The sequence below is a fragment of the Pseudophryne corroboree genome, chromosome 3 (genome assembly GCF_028390025.1).
Source record: "Pseudophryne corroboree isolate aPseCor3 chromosome 3, aPseCor3.hap2, whole genome shotgun sequence".
NCBI classification, from domain to species: domain Eukaryota; kingdom Metazoa; phylum Chordata; class Amphibia; order Anura; family Myobatrachidae; genus Pseudophryne; species Pseudophryne corroboree.
This window is the reverse complement of record NC_086446.1, coordinates 274,260,747-274,279,797: the sequence shown is the minus strand read 5'-3', so window position 1 is coordinate 274,279,797 and position 19,051 is coordinate 274,260,747.

Genomic DNA, 19,051 nt, shown 5'->3' with positions numbered 1-19,051 from the left:
ACAAGAAGCTTCAGAAATATTGTTCCAGGTCGAGAGACCCTCAAGCAATAGCAGTGGATGCGCTAGTGGCCCAGTGGGTGTTCCGGTCGGTGTATGTCTTCCCTCCACTTCCGCTGATCCCAAAAGTGCTCAGGATCATAAGGAGAACAAGAGTTCGAGCAATCTTCATTGCCCCAGACTGGCCAAGGAGGGCTTGGTACCCAGATCTTCAGGAGTTGCTCATAGAAGATCCTCGGCCTCTTCCTCTTCGTGAGGATCTGCTGCAGCAGGGGCCGTGCGTGTTTCAAGACTTACCGCGGCTACGTTTGACGGCATGGCTGTTGAGCCCGTAAGGGTATTCCATAGGAAGTCATCCCCACCTTATTCAGGCCAGGAAAGGAGTAACGTCGAAACATTACCACCGTATTTGGAGAAAATATGTGTCTTGGTGTGAATCCAAGAAGGCTCCTACGGAAGAGTTTCAGTTGGGACGTTTTCTCCATTTTCTGCAGGCTGGTGTGGAGGCGGGCCTCCGATTGGGGTCAATCAAGGTCCAGATTTCGGCCTTGTCAGTGTTCTTCCAAAAACAATTAGCCTCTCTTCCAGAGGTTCAGACCTTCGTGAAAGGGGTTCTGCACATCCAGCCTCCATTTGTGCCTCCAGTGGCACCATGGGACCTTAATGTGGTGTTGCAGTTTCTTCAATCGGATTGGTTTGAGCCTCTACAAGAGATAGAGTTGAAGTTTCTCAGTTGGAAAGTGGTGATGCTTTTGGCATTGGCATCCGCACGGCGGGTGTCTGAGTTGGGGGCCTTGTCTCACAAGAGCCCTTACCTTATCTTCCATGAAAATAGGGCAGAGTTGAGAACTCGTCAACATTTTCTTCCAAAGGTGGTTTCATCTTTCCACATAAACCAACCAATTGTGGTGCCAGTAGTTACTGATACGTTCACTGAGTCAAAGTCTCTAGATGTGGTTAGAGCTTTGAAGATTTATGTCGCTAGAACAGCTCGAATACGGAAAACAGAGTCTTTGTTTGTCCTGTATGTTCCCAAGATTGGGTGTCCTGCTTCCAAGCAGACTATTGCGTGTTGGATCAGAGGTATGATTCAGCACGCTCATACTACGGCTGGATTGCCGTTACCGACGTCGGTGAAGGCCCATTCCACTAGGAAGGTGGGCTCATCCTGGGCGGCTGCCCGGGGGGTCTCGGCATTGCAACTTTGCCGAGCAGCTACTTGGTCGGGGTCAAATGCATTTGCAAAATTCTACAAGTTTCACACCTTGGCCGATGAAGACCTTAAGTTCGGTCAATCGGTGCTGCAGGGTCAATCGCACTCTCCCGTCCGTACTGGAGCTTTGGTATAAACCCCATGGTCATGAAGTGTACCCCAGCATCCTCTAGGACGTATGAGAAAATAGGATTTTGATACCTATCTGTAAATCCTTTTCTCCTAGTCCGTAGAGGATGCTGGGCACCCGTCCCAGTGCGTACTTTACCTGCAGTTTTGTTTATTAGCGTTACACATGTTGTGTTTTATTAGTTTCAGCATGTTTGCTGTAATTGGTTCATGCCTGTTGGCGTGTGTTATGTTGAATGCCATTTTGTGCGGCATGGTTGAGGTGTGAGCTGGTATGTATCTCACCATTAGTATTAAAGTAAATCCTTTCCTCAAAATGTCCGTCTCCCTGGGCACAGTTCCTATAACTGGGGTCTGGAGGAGGGGCATAGAGGGAGGAGCCAGTTCACACCCATTGAAAAGTCTTAAGAGTGCCCATGGCTCCTGCGGAACCATCTATACCCCATGGTCATGAAGTGGACCCCAGCATCCTCTACGGACTAGGAGAAAAGGATTTACTGGTAGGTATCAAAATCCTGTTTTTACTGCCCCCTGTATACCCAGCCAGTAAAGCCTAAGTAACACTCTTTCTGCTATTGCTGCAATACATTTGTGGGTTGCGGGGGGTGGTTTTAGCCCTAGAGCCGGGGTAGGACTTCTGTGCATGGTCAATGCTATCCATAGTAGGGCCCCTTAAGTAACACTACCACACTCGTTGTAATGTGCATATGACATCAGCTCGTCCATGTCCCACCCATCGCATCGTGCCAGGGCAGTGGGGAATCCGGAATGTGCGAGTGTCGTCCACATCCTACCCCAATCACATCTGGACTTGTGCATGTGCTGTCTGTATTCGCAACAGTGCAGTAGGGAATTCTGTAATTTTGTGTAACTTCCTGTAGCAGTTGGAGACTCTGCAGTGAACCAGGAGTCACCCACAAGGAAGGGAGAGTAGGTAAACTCGATTCATAGCATTTAGACTAAGGTACTGTATTTTTGCTCCCAGACTGATTTGTGGTACCGCAAAATTTTGTCGGTGTAATGGCTTTAAAGTTATCACGGTAGACTTAGATTTGTAGTGCAGCGCAGTGCTCTATTACCAGAAAAAAATCCTAGGCCCAGCAACCTTGAGGCAATGTTGGAGACAATGTTTGACTTTTACAATTCCAGAAGTAGTGCTGCCATTGGGAATCATGGGCTTATTACTAGGGACTCATGCAGGACCCCATAACCCCCCCTTCCACTAAGGCAGTGCGCGTACTTGCTCTGGCGGGCTCCCTGAGCGAGGGATGCCCTGTCAATCTGCCCCCCCGTGCCTCTATTTAATACGTATCCTCCAGTGCCGTTTCTCTCGGCTGCAAACTGTTTCTTATGCACAGTACTGTCTATAAATGAGAAGAATTTTGCAACGTGCATCATCAGCATCAGTGGGCCCCCCACGTCACAGACAACTTACCTTACTGGATGATGACCCTGTCGTATAATAGAGTATCACTCCCAGCACCACGTAGCAGACTATTACTCCCTGCACCTTGCATTATGGTAGTGCTCTCCACGACCCCATAAGTTAATGTACCTCCCTGCTCCTCAAATCAGTACCAGCAGACAAATAAAAAAACATAAGGACAGAAATGTAAACATCTAGTAATAGGCCAGCACAAACAACAGAAACAGTGCATTTAGGAAAGTTCATGGGTACAGAGAGACAGCTATTTACTTACCTTACTGACACTTTCTGCCTCTCATTCACCACTCTCTCTGCTGATGCTCTGAACTCCCAAAGAGTTCAGTATTTGAACAGGGCTACATCATTGAAGAGGGCTCTCCGCACTGTCATCAGTAGAGCTGTCACACTCACAACAGGATCCGAGGACAGAGCGCAGCACCCCGCTATTTTGTGGCGGCATGAGTACAGTTAAAATAATAAATAAGAATGGATGCCCACCTGTCATGCTGCAAGGCTGGGCCCCCTACGCTATCCGGGCCTGTTACGTGTGTACTAGCTGTACCCCCCTGATGGCGGCCCTGACCACAAAATATCATCCACAACATTACATAGGAAAGCAGGAAATGCATGTGCATGTCTATGTATGTCCTTAGCCAGCCAGTATTCACATATGTGTATAATATTATGAACTACATCTCTGCATTTCTCAATAATATGTAAATGACCTATTATTCATTTTATAGTGTACTCTTCACTAATTAAACTGTTTATCTTTTTTTGAGGGATAAAGAAGGACGCCAATTGCTGCCTCAGGCAACAGAATCTTCCCCTGTCCTCTTTCCCATGGGATGGAGATAATGATATTGGAAGTAAAAATTAGAGATACAAGCTCAGCTGACGTTAGGGAGCTGTTAGAGAAAATAGAGGTAGATGTCATTAATGATAAGAATGACTGCTGAGAAGGAAGTAGTGGACCTGTCAGAAAGGTACGATATGAAGATACACAGTTTATTCCACAAGCTGAGTATTCTGCAGGCACTGTGGAGTCTGTGGAAGTGGTGGTGACAGAATACCTCATTGTCTGTGGCATTGTGTGTTCAGCATCTGCTGCTAGATGCGGGAGACTTGCAGGCCCCGTGATTTACATTTTCTGGCTAACAGCTGCTGTGTATAATTGGAGGAGGAGCTCACATTTCCCTGGGCTAATGACAGAACACCGGCAACACGTGCTACATGGTCTACTACACAGACACGATCACCCCTGGGGGATCCATCATCCCAGTCCTTTCCATACCCACACCCCATTAAACTTGGAAATGAAATTCGCCTTCCATAAAAGTTAATTATCTCTGTGTCTGAGGTTTTTGCAGAGTTCATCTTGTGACTCCTAATTTGTGTCAATTTCCTATATTAAAAAAAAAAAAAAAAAAGGCAGAGATCTATAATGGTTTTAGTGAGCGCAGGTACTGGGGAGTGAGGTGTCACTTTTGATAAATAATAGCATTTAAATTCCACCCTCTAGTCATATGCTGGCCCGCAGATATTACACAAGGACATAATATATGCTGCATATTTAGTTGTATGGATCCTTAAGCACTGCAGCTTATTAGGAGCTTATAGGAAAATTATCTACAGACCGTACAAAAACACAGAGCAGAAACTGAGAGGATCTGTTAATGCATTTGATGGCAAGGGAGACTGCTTTGTCTAAAGGACATTAGGACACTTTGGGCCTAATTTAAGGTTGATTGCAAAACAACATTTTCCTCTAATGGGCAAAACCATGTGCACTGTGTCACGATTCGGGTAACTAGACACCATTTCCTACCAGTCAGGTGTCTCCTGAGATTGGCTCAGCGTGCCAGGGCCGGGTCATAATAACTATGCTTTGTTTTACATTTAATTTTTATGTTACCCGCAGCGCTGGTTCAGCGGCCTCCTTAGTGTTTTCACTTAGCGTAGTATGGCGCTCTCAGCCCCGTCGCGGCCGTCACCGCCGCACCTGCGATCTCGCCGCATGGAAGTTGAGCGTGGCGTCCTCTGTGTGCCGCGGCCGCCGCCGTCATCCCTGTGGCCGCTGTGCATGTGAGGGAGAGCGTGGAGTCTTCTGCTGCTGCGGCCTCCGCCGCCATTGTTGTTTGGCACATGGTTCTTTCCCCTTCAAACGCTGTCATGGGCGCAGCCATGTTGGATGAAGTCACATGTCACTCTTCTCGCCAATCTGCAGCGCTGCTGGTGCCTGTGTCTAATTGTCAGCCAATGCCTGCTCACCAGCAGGTATAAATATCCTGTCCCAGCACCCAGGAAATTGTCAGTGCTTCAATTGTCTTTTCAGTGATTCCAGTTTACAGCTTCACTAGAGACTCTCCTGTGACTATACTCTGCGGTGCAGCCTGCTTCTCCTGTGAATAGCCTTGTGGTGCAGTCTTTCTTGCCATTGCACCCAGCGTTGGCAGAGTATATGCCTTGGCTTCCAGTAGCCTTCTTCCAGCGGTATCCTGTTCTCATTGTCTCAAATATCTACTGTTGCAGCTAAGTGCTGTTTCTGCGATCCCCAGCATCACTTTAACCCTTCACCTATGATCTCAAGCATCTTGACAGCTAAGTGTTGTCCCTGCGATCCCTAGCATCACTTTAACCTTTCACTTACGATCTCAAGCATCTTGACAGCTAAGTGCTGTCTCTGTGATCCCTAGCATCACTTTAACCCTTCACCAACGACCTCAAGCACCATTATACACCTGGAACCAAATCCTAAAGGATTCAGAGACTCTCTTTGATGGTTATTGTTTTGTTGCACCTTCTATGACTTTTATTATTTAATAAGAACCGTAATCTCACCTCCTAAGTTTAAGTACCCATCAGCCCCTACAACTGAGGCTTCCCGCTACCAACACCAGCCCTCAGTTGTGACACACTGCAGGGGGGGCAGATATAACATTTGCAGAGAGTTAGATTTGGGTGGGTTATTTTGTTTCTGTGCAGGGTAAATTCTAGCTGCTTTATTTTTATACTGCAATTTAGATTTCCGTTTGAACACACCCCACCCAAATCTAACATGTTATATCTGTCTCCCCTGCGGTACACATGGTTTTGCCCATTAGAGGAAAATTTAGTTTTGCAATCAACCTTGAATTAGGACCGTAGGGCCAAATGTACAAAGCCTTAAAAAGTGATAAAGTGGAGAGGGATAAACTACCAGCCAATCAGCTTCTGTCATTTTTCAAACACAGTCTGTGATATGGCAGTTAGGAGCTGATTGGCTGGTACTTTATCACTTTTCAAGGCTTAGTACATCTCCCCCTATTATACACTTGTAAAAAAAATTAAAAAAAGCAGCATCTACTACCTTTGCCTCAATAGTTAATTTCCATTGGGCGTACGTCTTTTGTACAGAGAGGGAAATTGGACCTCCTCAATAAATACATGATACGGAAAATAGTTTGCAGCAGAGAGTATTTTCAGACCATTGCCCAGCCATAAAGGTATTTTACAGACCAAGTTCAGTAACTACTTTCTGTACCCATGAGATGACGGTACACTAAGCTGGCACCTATTCTGGGTACAGCATCCCCTTTGTAGAGATCCAGTTTTCTCATAAGTGGTGGCTGATTCAGAAGGAGATGCCAAGTGAAATGATCTTTACCATGCAGCTACAGGAGGGACAGCATTTTCCTAATCTCTATTTTTTTGCTGAATGAGTCCCCACCAATAACTCATGGGAGACCATGGATCTGTTCCCCGTTTTGTAAAAATGTCCTTCCTTACCTTTTTGGTCTTCCTTTTATGTCCTTACCTTTTTGGTCTTCCTCTCTTCATAATGAAAGCATATCCCCTTGTAGGAAGACTTTTAAATGGTGTCATTCAGTTCTATATCAGGTTTTACTATAAATATGAATAAATCATCAGCTGTGCTATTAAATACTACCAGCATTCGTCCTAGTTGGGGAAGTTCCATCCTCCTACAGTCAGTCAAAACAAATCTCCCTTACTTGGGGATTCAGCTTTCTAAAAACATAACCCTATACTAGAGCCATAACCCAATGAGCAATTAGAGTTACAGATGCGGAATTTAGGCTGGACCCATTGGTTCTTTCAAATTTCGGCAGAGCCAACCTGTTTTAATTTCCAAGGTTGATGTACTGTGCTAACTTTAATCACTCCCTATTCTTCTCAATTAGAAAGATACCAAATGTATTTACTCTTGTATCGTAAATTTATATGTAAGTCTAGACGCACCAGGATTAGCCTCGGAAAGTTTCATCAACCAAAACACAATGGCGGAATTAACTTCCCTAATCTTACTGATTATAAGCATGCAGCTATTCTTTGGTATTTGTGTGCTTTGCTCAATGATAGTGAAACTTTCACCTAGACTGGGCTTGAACATGAGAGATAAATGATGTTTGCTGAAGCTTCTGATAAATCAAGAAGTTTTGAGATCTTACCTGATGGCCGTCTTGCAGGCACAATACTTTAACAGCAGGACTGTTAAAGCTTTTTCTCACCATGAACGGTACAACTCTATTGCTAATATATTAGGACAATCTTCACCTATATGTAAATTCTATATAATACATCATACATTCCTCAAAGAGGTAGTGTACCATCTCACAGTAAAGACAGGTATGGCCCAGTGGCTAGCTCATTTTCCCTCCCTTGACATTCCATGCGTCAGGCTGGTTCACCAGGGATTCGCTTCCAGTCCATTTATGCCGCAACAGAGTTTAGAGGCATTGGGCTCTCAGCACTCACACCTTTATTCACCTGCTGTTCAGGTAGCAGGTGTAAAGAGCTGGGTACATCTACACATTGTTTTGTTATAAATGGACCGCGAGCGAATCCCCGATCAGCCAGTCCGATGCTGGACTTTCCTTATGTGGTTTGAACTCTGCACACTTCATTTAAGCAATTACCATCCAGTATATTCATGGAACTATTCCTGAATGACTTACCAGGGTTAAAGGCCCCATACACTACAACGATATGTCTGAGGCTGAAGTCGGATGTAATTTCCCTTGAACTCCCCCGGGACCTTCCCGGGAGTGATTCCATACGATTTGGTACTTTTGTGCTATTTTTGCATAAGATATATCGCATGCGATTGATGAAGCCGCTATACATTGCATGCAATATATCGTACGGCATACAATTGTACCATGAGATATATCTGATGGGCTGGATAGAGGGCTACGGGGGCTGGGAGTGTCCTGAGAATGCCAGTCATACTTCCCTGTGATACATCTCATGCGATATATCACATGCACAAAAAACACACTTCTTTCATCCGATTCCATCCAATTCCGATATATCATTAGTACAGCACCAACGACCTAGGGGATCCTATCCGACAGCCACGAGGACGCGTATCAGATTGGATACTATCTAAAACACATACGATTGTACACAATTTCATACAAAATATCAGACGGATATATCGGAATTGTATGAAATCGTGTAAAATTGTCCTAGTGTATGGGGCCCTTTAGTAAAAAACTCTTTCTGGCAATAAGGGCCACTGGAAGAAAGTACATTCTTTAGAACTGGATCCAGAGGGAGCCTCCCTCCTTTTCTCTCCTAAAGGAAAAGCTAGTGCAAGTTTTCAAAATGGACTGAACGGAGACATTATGGGAAAAGGAAAGATGTACAGGTTTCTCTTTTGAGGTATGGGAGAACTATTTTGCCACCCTTCCCCTATCAATTAGACCTTAAATTCATATGAGTCTCCAGCATATCTCTTGGTATGAACTCAGGATGGTAGCCAGAGTTGGACTGGCCCACAGGGGCATAGTGAAAACCCTGGTGGGCCCCACTGCCTGCCCCCATCCCCCCCCCTCCAACCAACACACACACACTCCCCCCCCCCTTTCCTTTTAGGGATCAGGTTCCAGACTATGTTCTAGAATTATACATATGTTACCTTATACTGCACAGGACTATGGTCAATTGTCTACAGTGCATTGCTGTTATTGATTTGCTACATTATTATGTATGCACTAACAGTATTTACTAAACATATTTATCAAAGGGCCCAGCCCATGCATTCTCCAATTGTTAGGAAAACCAATGTGGTGGCTGGCCACACCCCCTTGGGAGACTGGCCACACCCCTGAATATGGTCCCCTATCACTGAGTACCTCCGGTGGGCCCTTCATGCCCCAGTCCGACACTGATGGTAGCTAATGATCCTCCAGTTCTTCTTAGATGAACTTCAGAGCAAGATGGAAGTTGGGTTTAATGCCTTAGGAAGATGAGGTTAATGTGACAAGCTTTGCCTCCACCGGATGCATATAATTTTTCTATTATTCCTATCTGCTGCTGCTTTATTGTACAGTATGTTTGATATTGTTGTGTTTTGAACATGGATATTCCATTTAGAATGTTTCTTCACAGGCTATGTTTTTATATTGCTTCCTTTTTTCATGTGTTCTTTCTCTGATTTATGAAACCATGTTATGCACTCACTGTTTTTTGGGGTTGTTTTTTTTTTTTGGAATGCAATGTGCTTCAATAAAAATACTTCTTAAAAAAAATGCCCCTTCAATCCTCATGTCTTTAGCTATTGACCTAATTCCTGATAAGTTCCTAACTACCAAGTTCATATACTACCAAGTATGCTACCTTTTTTTCCCACTGGTTGACTACACTACATCCTTATCATTTGACATTGTAACTCCAAGGTCCTTTCCTCTGTGATTGTTGACATTACATCACCACTCATTATGTATTCTGCATTTGGGATTTTTGTTGTCCTATATACTTTGAACATCAGACAACTCAGATCACATTTTATGTCACATTAATGTATGATCACAAGTGATAAAGGTAATAGCCACTTTGTCCATGGATTCCATGTTTTTAATATGTCTCATTGTATATTCAATTGCGGGATTCAACAGTTTTCCGATTCAACAGCATTCGACAGTCGAAACCCTCCTTTCCGGGCACTGAATTCAACATATTCAATTTGAAAAGGATTCGACACGCCTCCGGTTAGAAAGGGACAAATGGTCGGATTGTGGGCGGCTGGGATTCGACTTCATGAACATCACAATCTGGTCAGAAAAAGGCTCCATTATTGTAGTCAGTGTAAAAAAAATATGATATATATGTTAAAAATGCAGATTACCCTAAAAAAAACGATTCCACAAGACAGCTGACTGTGTAAGGGCTGCTCTTCTCCCTGAAGTCTCAAGCATAGGAGTGGCTTTGGTGAAGTGTAACCTGGGTAAAAATGTTGAATCATGGGTACATTCCTTCCCTCAACCCAGTAAAGAAAAAAATATTCGGAGGGAAACTCAAAATATAATAATGTGACTCATAAATACAAAAAACAATTATATAATTATTACTTAAAATATAAATAGATATGCTAGTAGAAATCAAAAAACTTAAAAAAAAAATGAAAGTATTTAAAATTTCTTGTCAGCTCACGACAGAAAAACTTGTCGCAATGAAATTGTCAAAAGTCACGTGAAAAACCACTGATACCGGTTCGACAATCTTCAATTGAATATACTTTTGTCGAAAAGCTGGGTTTTTAACATTACAGACACTCGACTATCGAAAAGTCAAAAGTTGAAACGAATCCAACAGGTTTTTTGTTGAAAAGTGGCGTATTGAATTGTCGAATGCAATTCGACAGGTTTTTTTTGTCGAAAAAGCCCCGATTTCCGACAAAACAAGGGATTCGACACCAATTGAAATGAATATACCCCAGTCTGTTCAAAATGTTTTTCTTTAAACCAGATCTAAAAGTTAGTAACTGGAACAGTGCAAGTCTCTGTACTTTCCACGACCCACATAGTGACATTTAAGTTGAATAACAAGGTTCTGCTTTTTATGTTTTCTATTGATTGAAATGTAATTTTCAGCAGCTAGATAGGGACGCTTCAAAAGGTATATATATGTGGTATAGAATGTGAAAAGTCATTAGGCAAATGTATGTCTCGCTTTCAGCAGATTTTCCCCTAGTTAACCCTATAAGCACATATATCAATTATGTAAATTACTAGAGATATGACGTATAAGGTAACGTTTTTGCTAGTTAATAAGATAGACCTTTGTGTCAGGAAACTACGTCAATATATGCAGAGTTGAAGGGTTTTATACTGTACTGCAAATAAAATAAAGCACGCTTCTTTCCCTGATTCACAAGTGGCTGGTTAATATAAATGTACTTTTGTTTCTGGTCACTGAGGCTGCAGCCGTGAATCAACCTGTTGCTGACTGATTGAGTGTGTGCTATGAACCAGGGCTGTCGAGGGTTCCCAGCAAGCAAAGATAGCTTTATCACAAGTTAATAAAAAATATGTTTCAGAAATATTGAAGCTCCCCTATACCACATGCACCATTCCATTGCCAGTGTATAAACCAGCCATAGCCTTTAATTGGCCAAATGCACTTCGTGGAAATCTACAGTGTAAAGACCTTTGAACAGAGGGTCATAAATTCCCTGAATATACCATTTGCGGAGGTTCCTGGCACATACACAGATATGGGCTTTCCCATCATCATAAAAAATGATCACACTTCAATTATCATTTTTATGAGCAAAGAGTTATAGGCCCCAAACCATCACAACATCATGGGCTGGCAGACAGAGAGCCATTGTTCAAGAATGTGTCTACTGGGCCTGTTCCATACCTGACAAAAGTCATGTTAAGGGCCCTACACACTTGCCGATGCATTCAGTTTTGACGATGATCGATCTGAATGATGATCAATCATCGTCCAAATTGACTTGCATTGCAAAGCGATGGAGTACCAATGATGAACGACTGCGGGGCTGCGCATCGTTCATCGTTGCATACACACTGAGCGATATGAACGATATCTCGTTCATTACTGAACGAGATTATTCATATCACCCTCACACATCGGTAAGTGTGTAGGGCCCGTTAGTGAAGAGGTACCTGTGTACAAACGGTGCAGAATGTGACAGTGGTGAGTGTGCTCAAGACCTCTGCTATCACAATGGTGTGTATGGGGGCTACAGTCCAAATTCTCCTATCCCTATGGTGCACAATTGCACCATATACACGGTCCAGTCACATTATTATTTTGACCACCAGCTAACAGCCAGAGTAACCGCCGTGTGCAGCACGGACAGTAGCTAGACAGGCTGAGAGTGATATATAAGGAGTTGGTAGGTTGGTACAGGTATCTGGAGCCATGCTGACTGTAGTGCATCCCACAGCTGCTGGAGGGTGCATGGCGGAGGAGCTGGCATTCACCTCTCACATCAATGGCATGTGGTGCGCCGCATTTTCAGCGTTAGTTATTTCCAGTGGTGCCATTTGTCCAGTCACAATACATCTTCACCACATCAGCATGCGAACAGTTCACACACTGCGCTGTTTCAGAAATACTGCCACCCTTGTCCCGAAAGCCGATAATTAGCCCTTTTTGCAATTCAGATAAATTGCCCCTTTTATCCATGACAGCAATGAGTGATGTGTACAGACGTTATACTGCTCACCTTGTATACCCACCAAGCCAGCGCACGACACGTGATGTACTTCATGGGCTACGCGCTGCCGACGTCAAATGTAGGAGGTGGTATAACAATGTGACTCGACCGTGTATATATAATCAAGTGCTTGGCAATCATTTTATTCCACAAACAAATCGGGTTCTGCTTTTCTCCTCCATACTTTACTTTGCGTGTTGTTTGCACTTTTTCTCATTTTACATTTTCCCAGAATCAGATTTTATACCAATTTTTTCTGGTTCCTTGAAAAATAAAATAGATGTTTAACTGTAATTTGTATTTATGCAAAACTTTTACAAATGGCAGTTTTAAAAAGATGTCTACCAAGTCTCTGCTAGATGATAGAATGGTATGCAGTTAATTTCCCGATAGTGGGGATCCCGGTGGTTGAAATGCTGACGCCAGAATCCAGACAGCAGTGAAAATATCGACGGTCGAAATCCCGACCGTCGCCCGCAATTGCCACTAGGGTGGTGGTCCACGCCACCACCCGAGAAAGAATATAATAGTGTATCGAACCCGAAGTGTGGCGAGCTCATGAGGGAACATGCTGCACTCAATGTTAGGATATTGACTGTTAGGATTTCTGCGTTGGTAACCTGACCGCCGGGAATCCAATAGAATACCATGGGTAATCTGCTGTTGTAGCATCCCTCATACAGGATCTAATAGTTTGGGAAGCAATGGAGACTGCAAAAGGAGTCCACTTACAAAGTGTATAACCTGCCGACTCTACAGTGCTATTGTAGCTTTAGACCTGTTGTGTGTCTCTCTTCTACCTACTGTAGATCTCCACTGGGGCACGCAGATTGGGGAAGCAAAATAGGCACGTCTCCAAATATGCGTCACTTCGTTGGAGCATTTAATGCTTCCAGACGCCGCTACGATCCATCTTTATAAGATAAATATGAGGAAATAATTCAACGCCAATTGGGCCATTGGATAAATATTGCAATTATACAATAATATGTTATGTATATGTAAAATAAAGAAATGACATGAAATGAAAAATCATCAGTACCATAATGTACATTACCACCTCCACCCTAAAAGGGCACCAAACAACTAGGAATCAGCATTGTCACAGATTTTTATATTGATGACATTATGACGAGGATAAGTAACACATGCCTGAAGGCTGAAGTGCCGTCTCTCTTCCTGTGTCTCTATATATATATAGAGGGCAGTAAATGTGTCAGCCGGTTACCCAGTCCAGTGATGGGCACACACGCAGTCTAAGCAGGTGCTGAGACAGGGTTATGTTATCCTGCCATCATTTTCCTGACCATTTACAGTACAGAGAGTTTGCAGGTTTTCATGTGTTCTCTACGCAAGTGACCAGCACCTGGCTGTGACAGCTGCAGGGAGAATACAGACACAAACATCGCACATTGCAGTGGGTAGACTGTGTGTAAAGTAGTCCTGTACCATTATCTCATCGACTCTGCAGAGTTACGCATTAATGGTGCTTGTTAGTAAAGAGACGAGTGATGAGGTAAACAGAAAATATAATTATACCTTAGTGCGTTGTAGAGGACAATAATCTGTACTGCGCGTTCAATGTCACTGAACAAAACAACAAAGTAGTGGTGACTTGCTCCAAATTTTATGAATACATGTTATACAGTAAACTACATTTTTCCTGAGATGAAATTCAGTTTTCTGGCTATACCTAAACTGTAGCAGTGTGAATTAAAATAGTATCGGCTCATATCCCAACAGTAATGAAAGTAAAAGCATTAGTAAATAGGAGAGCAGAGTGAATCTTCTGACAGTTGCCAGTTTGTTTGATTTTTCCTCCTTTATTTATTTCCTTCATTAAAAAATAAATGTAAAAAATTATATATATATATATTTATTTTAGAGATGAGCGAGTTCGGTTCCTCGGGATCCGATCCGAACCCCCCCGAACTTCACCCATTTTACACGGTTCCCTAGGCAGCCTCGGATCTTCCCGCCTTGCTCGGTTAACCAGAACACGCCCGAACGTCATCAACCCGCTGTCGGATTCTCGCGAGATTCGTATTCTATATAAGGAGCCGCGCGTCGCCGCCATTTTCACTCGTGCTTTGGAGATTGAACGGAGAGGACGTGGCTGCGTTTTCTCCCTGAAAAGCTCCGTTATCTGTGCTCAGTGTGCTGAAAATATCGACGTTATCTGCCTGAAAACGCTCCATATCTGTGCTCAGTGTGCTGCAAATATCTGATTAGTGTGCTGCATTGTGGGGACTGGGGACCATCAGTATATAATATATACTTTTCTATAGCTTCTATACTGCTTGTCAGGACACATGGTCACAGTTACACCGCTCTGTACTGATATATACAATAATATATATACTTTTCTATAACCTCTATACTGCTTGTCAGGACACATGGTCACAGTTACACTGCTCTGTACTGATATATACAGTAATATATATATACTTTTCTATAGCTTTTATACTGCTTGTCAGGACACATGGTCACAGATACACCGCTCTGTACTGATATATACAATAATATATATATACTTTTTTATAGCCTCTATACTGCTTGTCAGGACACATGGTCACAGATACACCGCTCTGTACTGATATATACAATAATATATATACTTTTCTATAGCCTCTATACTGCTCGTCAGGACACATGTGTCACAGTTACACTGCTCTGTACTGATATATACAATAATTTTAAATCATTTTCTATAGCTTCTAAACTGCTTGTCAGGACACACATGTGTCACAGTTACACCAATCTGTACTACTACTGATATACAGTAATATATATACTTTTCTATAGCTTCTATACTGCTTGTCAGGACACATGGGTCACAGTTACACCGCTCTGTACTGATATATACAATAATATATATACTTTTCTATAGCTTCTATACTGCTTGTCAGGACACATGGGTCACAGTTACACCGCTCTGTACTGATATATACAATAATATATATACTTTTCTATAGCTTCTATACTGCTTGTCAGGACACATGTGTCACAGTTACACCGCTCTGTACTGATATATATATATACAATAATATATATACTTTTCTATAGCTTCTATACTGCTTGTCAGGACACATGGGTCACAGTTACACCATTCTGTACTGATATATATACAATAATATATATACTTTTCTATAGCTTCTATACTGCTTGTCAGGACACATGTGTCACAGTTACACCGCTCTGTACTGATATATATACAATAATATATATACTTTTCTATAGCCTCTATACTGCTTGTCAGGACACATGTGTCATAGTTAGACTGCTCTGTACTGATATATACAATAATATATATACTTTTCTATAGCTTCTAGTATTACAGTGCAGCATTTTGGTGACCAACAGTATACATATATAGTACAGTACAGTAGGCCATTGCCATTGATATATTACTGGCATATAATTCCACACATTAAAAAATAGAGAACAAAAATGTGGAGTGTAAAATAGGGAAAAATCAAGATCCACTTTCACCTTGTGCTGAAGCTGCTGCCACTAGTCATGGCCGAGACGATGAAATGCCATCAACATCGTCTGCCAAGGCTGATGCCCAATGTCATAGTAGAGAGCATGTAAAATCCAAATAAAACAAAAGTTCAGTAAAATGACCCAGAAATCAAAATGAAAAGCGTCTGATGAGAAGCGTAAACTTGCCATTTACGACACGGAGTGGCAAGGAACGGCTGAGGCCCTGTCCTATGTTCATGGCTAGTGGTTCAGCTTCACATGAGGATGGAAGCACTCATCCTCCCGCTAGAAAAATGAAAAGACTTAAGCTGGCGAAAGCACAGCAAACAACTGTACGTTCTTCTAAATCACAAATCCCCAAGGAGAGTCCAATTGTGTCGACTGCGATGCCCGACCTTCCCAACACTGGACGGGAAGAGCTTGCGCCTTCCACCATTTGCACGCCACCTGCAAGTGCTGGAAGGAGCACCCGCAGTCCAGTTCCTGATAGTCAAATTGAAGATGTCACTGTTGAAGTACACCAGGATGAGGATATGGGTGTTGCTGGCGCTGAAGAGGAAATTGACAAGGAGGATTCTGATGGTGAGGTGGTTTGTTTAAGTCAGGCACCCGGGGAGACACCTGTTGTCCATGGGACGAATATGGCCTTTGACATGCCTGGTCAAATTACAAAAAAAATCACATCTTCGGTGTGGAATTATTTCAACAGAAATGCGGACAACAGGTGTCAAGCCGTGTGTTGCCTTTGTCAAGCTGTAATAAGTAGGGGTAAGGACGTTAACCACCTAGGAACATCCTCCCTTATACGTCAACTGGAGCGCATTCATCAGAAGTCATTGACAAGTTCAAAAACTTTGGGTGACAGCGGAAGCAGTCCACTGCCTACTAAATCCCTTCCTCTTGTACCCAAGCTCCTGCAAACCACACCACCAACTCCCTCAGTGTCAATTTCCTCCTTAGTCAGGAACGCCAATAGTCCTGCAGGCCATGTCATTGGCAAGTCTGACGAGTCCTCTCCTAACTGGGATTCCTCTGATGGATCCTTGAGTGTAACGCCTACTGCTGCTGGCGCTGCTGTTGTTGCTGCTGGGAGTCGATAGTCATCCCAGAGGGGAAGTCGGAAGACCACTTGTACTACTTCCAGTAAGCAATTGACTGTCCAACAGTCCTTTGCGAGGAAGATGAAATATCACAGCAGACATCCTGCTGCAAAGCGGATAACTCAGGTCTTGGCAGCTGCGGTGGTGTTAAACGTGTGTCCAGTATCCACCGTTAATTCACAGGGAATTAGAGAATTGCTTGAGGTACTGTGTCCCCGGTACCAAATACCATCTAGGTTATATTTCTCTAGGCAGGCGATACCGAGAATGTACACAGACGTCAGAAAAAGAGTCACCAGTGTCCTAAAAAATGCAGTTGTACCCAATGTCCACTTAACGACGGACATGTGGACAAGTGGAGCAGGGCAGACTCAGGACTATATGACTGTGACAGCCCACTGGGTAGATGTTTTGCCTCCCGCAGCAAGAACAGCGGCGGCACCAGTAGCAGCATCTCGCAAACGCCAACTCGTTCCTAGGCAGGCTACGCTTTGTATCACCGCTTTCCATAAGAGGCACACAGCTGACAACCTCTTACGGAAACTGAGGAACATCATCGCAGAATGGCTTACCCCAATTGGACTCTCCTGGGGATTTGTGACATCGGACAATGCCACCAATATTGTGCGTGCATTACATGTGGCCAAATTCCAGCACGTCCCATGTTTTGCACATACATTGAATTTGGTGGTGCAGAATTTTTTTTAAAATGACAGGGGCATGCAAGAGATGCTGTCGGTGGCCCGAAGAATTGTGGGCCACTTTCGGCATTCAACCACCACGTGCTGAAGACTGAAGCACCAGCAAACACTCCTGAACCTGCCCCGACATCATCTGAAGCAAGAAGTGGTAACCAGGTGGAATTCAACCCTCTATATGCTTCAGAGGATGCAGGAGCAGCAAAAGGCCATTCAAGCCTATACATCTGCCTACGATATAGGCAAAGGAGGGGGAATGCACCTGACTCAAGCGCAGTGGAGAATGATTTCAACGTTGTACAAGGTTCTGCAACCCTTTGAACTTGCCACACGTGAAGTCAGTTCAGACACTGCCAGCCTGGTCAGGTCATTCCCCTCATCAGGCTTTTGCAGAAGAAGCTGGAGAGATTGAAGTAGGAGCTAACACGGAGCGATTCCGCTAGGCATGTGGGACTTGTGGATGGAGCCCTTAATTCGCTTAACCAGGATTCACGGGTGGTCAATCTGTTGAAATCAGAGTACTACATTTTGGCCACCGTGCTCGATCCTAGGTTAAAAGCATACGTTGTATCTCACAAGTTGACACAAACGGGTTTGAATGGCTACTGAAGGTAACCATCCTCACCTGTGTTCTGTTTGCTTGTAATCAGTGTGTGTGTATAAAAGAATGCTATGTGCCAAGATATGTAAGAATGCAAACAAAAGTGTTTTCCATTTCTACTACAACAGATAAAAGAGAAAGATACTTTTTCTTCAGTAAAAAAAATTAACGAGTTTGGGGGAGTCAGGTTGTGTTTTTACTCTTGTTTTTCCACAAATATTTGGTCTAATGCACAAAGGTATTTGGGACCTCTGTCAATTATACTGTCACTAGTAGGGGTCCCAGATACTGCAGTCCAGTGAGTTCAGGGTGAAAGTCCCAGTGCAGGCCTCAGAAGTGGTGGGGTCATGGGATTTCTGTTGTATTACATGGGGCACTTACTTATCCACTCTTCCAGGAAAGTTAATGAGTTTTCCCACCCCCACCCATAACTCCCTATCATGCCATATTTCCTAGTAAAGAAGAGAAGGGAGCTTGTTAAGATTTGCAAAGGATTGCGTCATTATAGCTTGGGGGAGGGTCCCAAAAATAGGCAAGTAGGGGTTCATTACAAGTGACTAGTGCATCTGCACTGCAAATATCTTTTTTACATTGGTTCAGAAGTGCATTTCTAATTAACCCAGGGCCTAATTAATATAGAAAGATAGAATAAGACGGCAGACAAGAACCACTTGGTCCATCTACAGTAGTCTGCCCTAAACACATGCACATATACACTAGGGTTAATTTTTTGTTGTTGTCGGAAACCAATAAACCTACCAGTATATTTTTAGTTTGTGGGAGGAAAGCCACATATGGATGGAGAGGATATACAAACTCCACACAGTTAGGGCCATTGTGGAATCGAACCCATAACCTCAGTGCTGTGAAGTAGTTCTACCCTTTGTGCTGAATGAAGGCACCCTGGTACATGACTTTCAGGTTAGTAG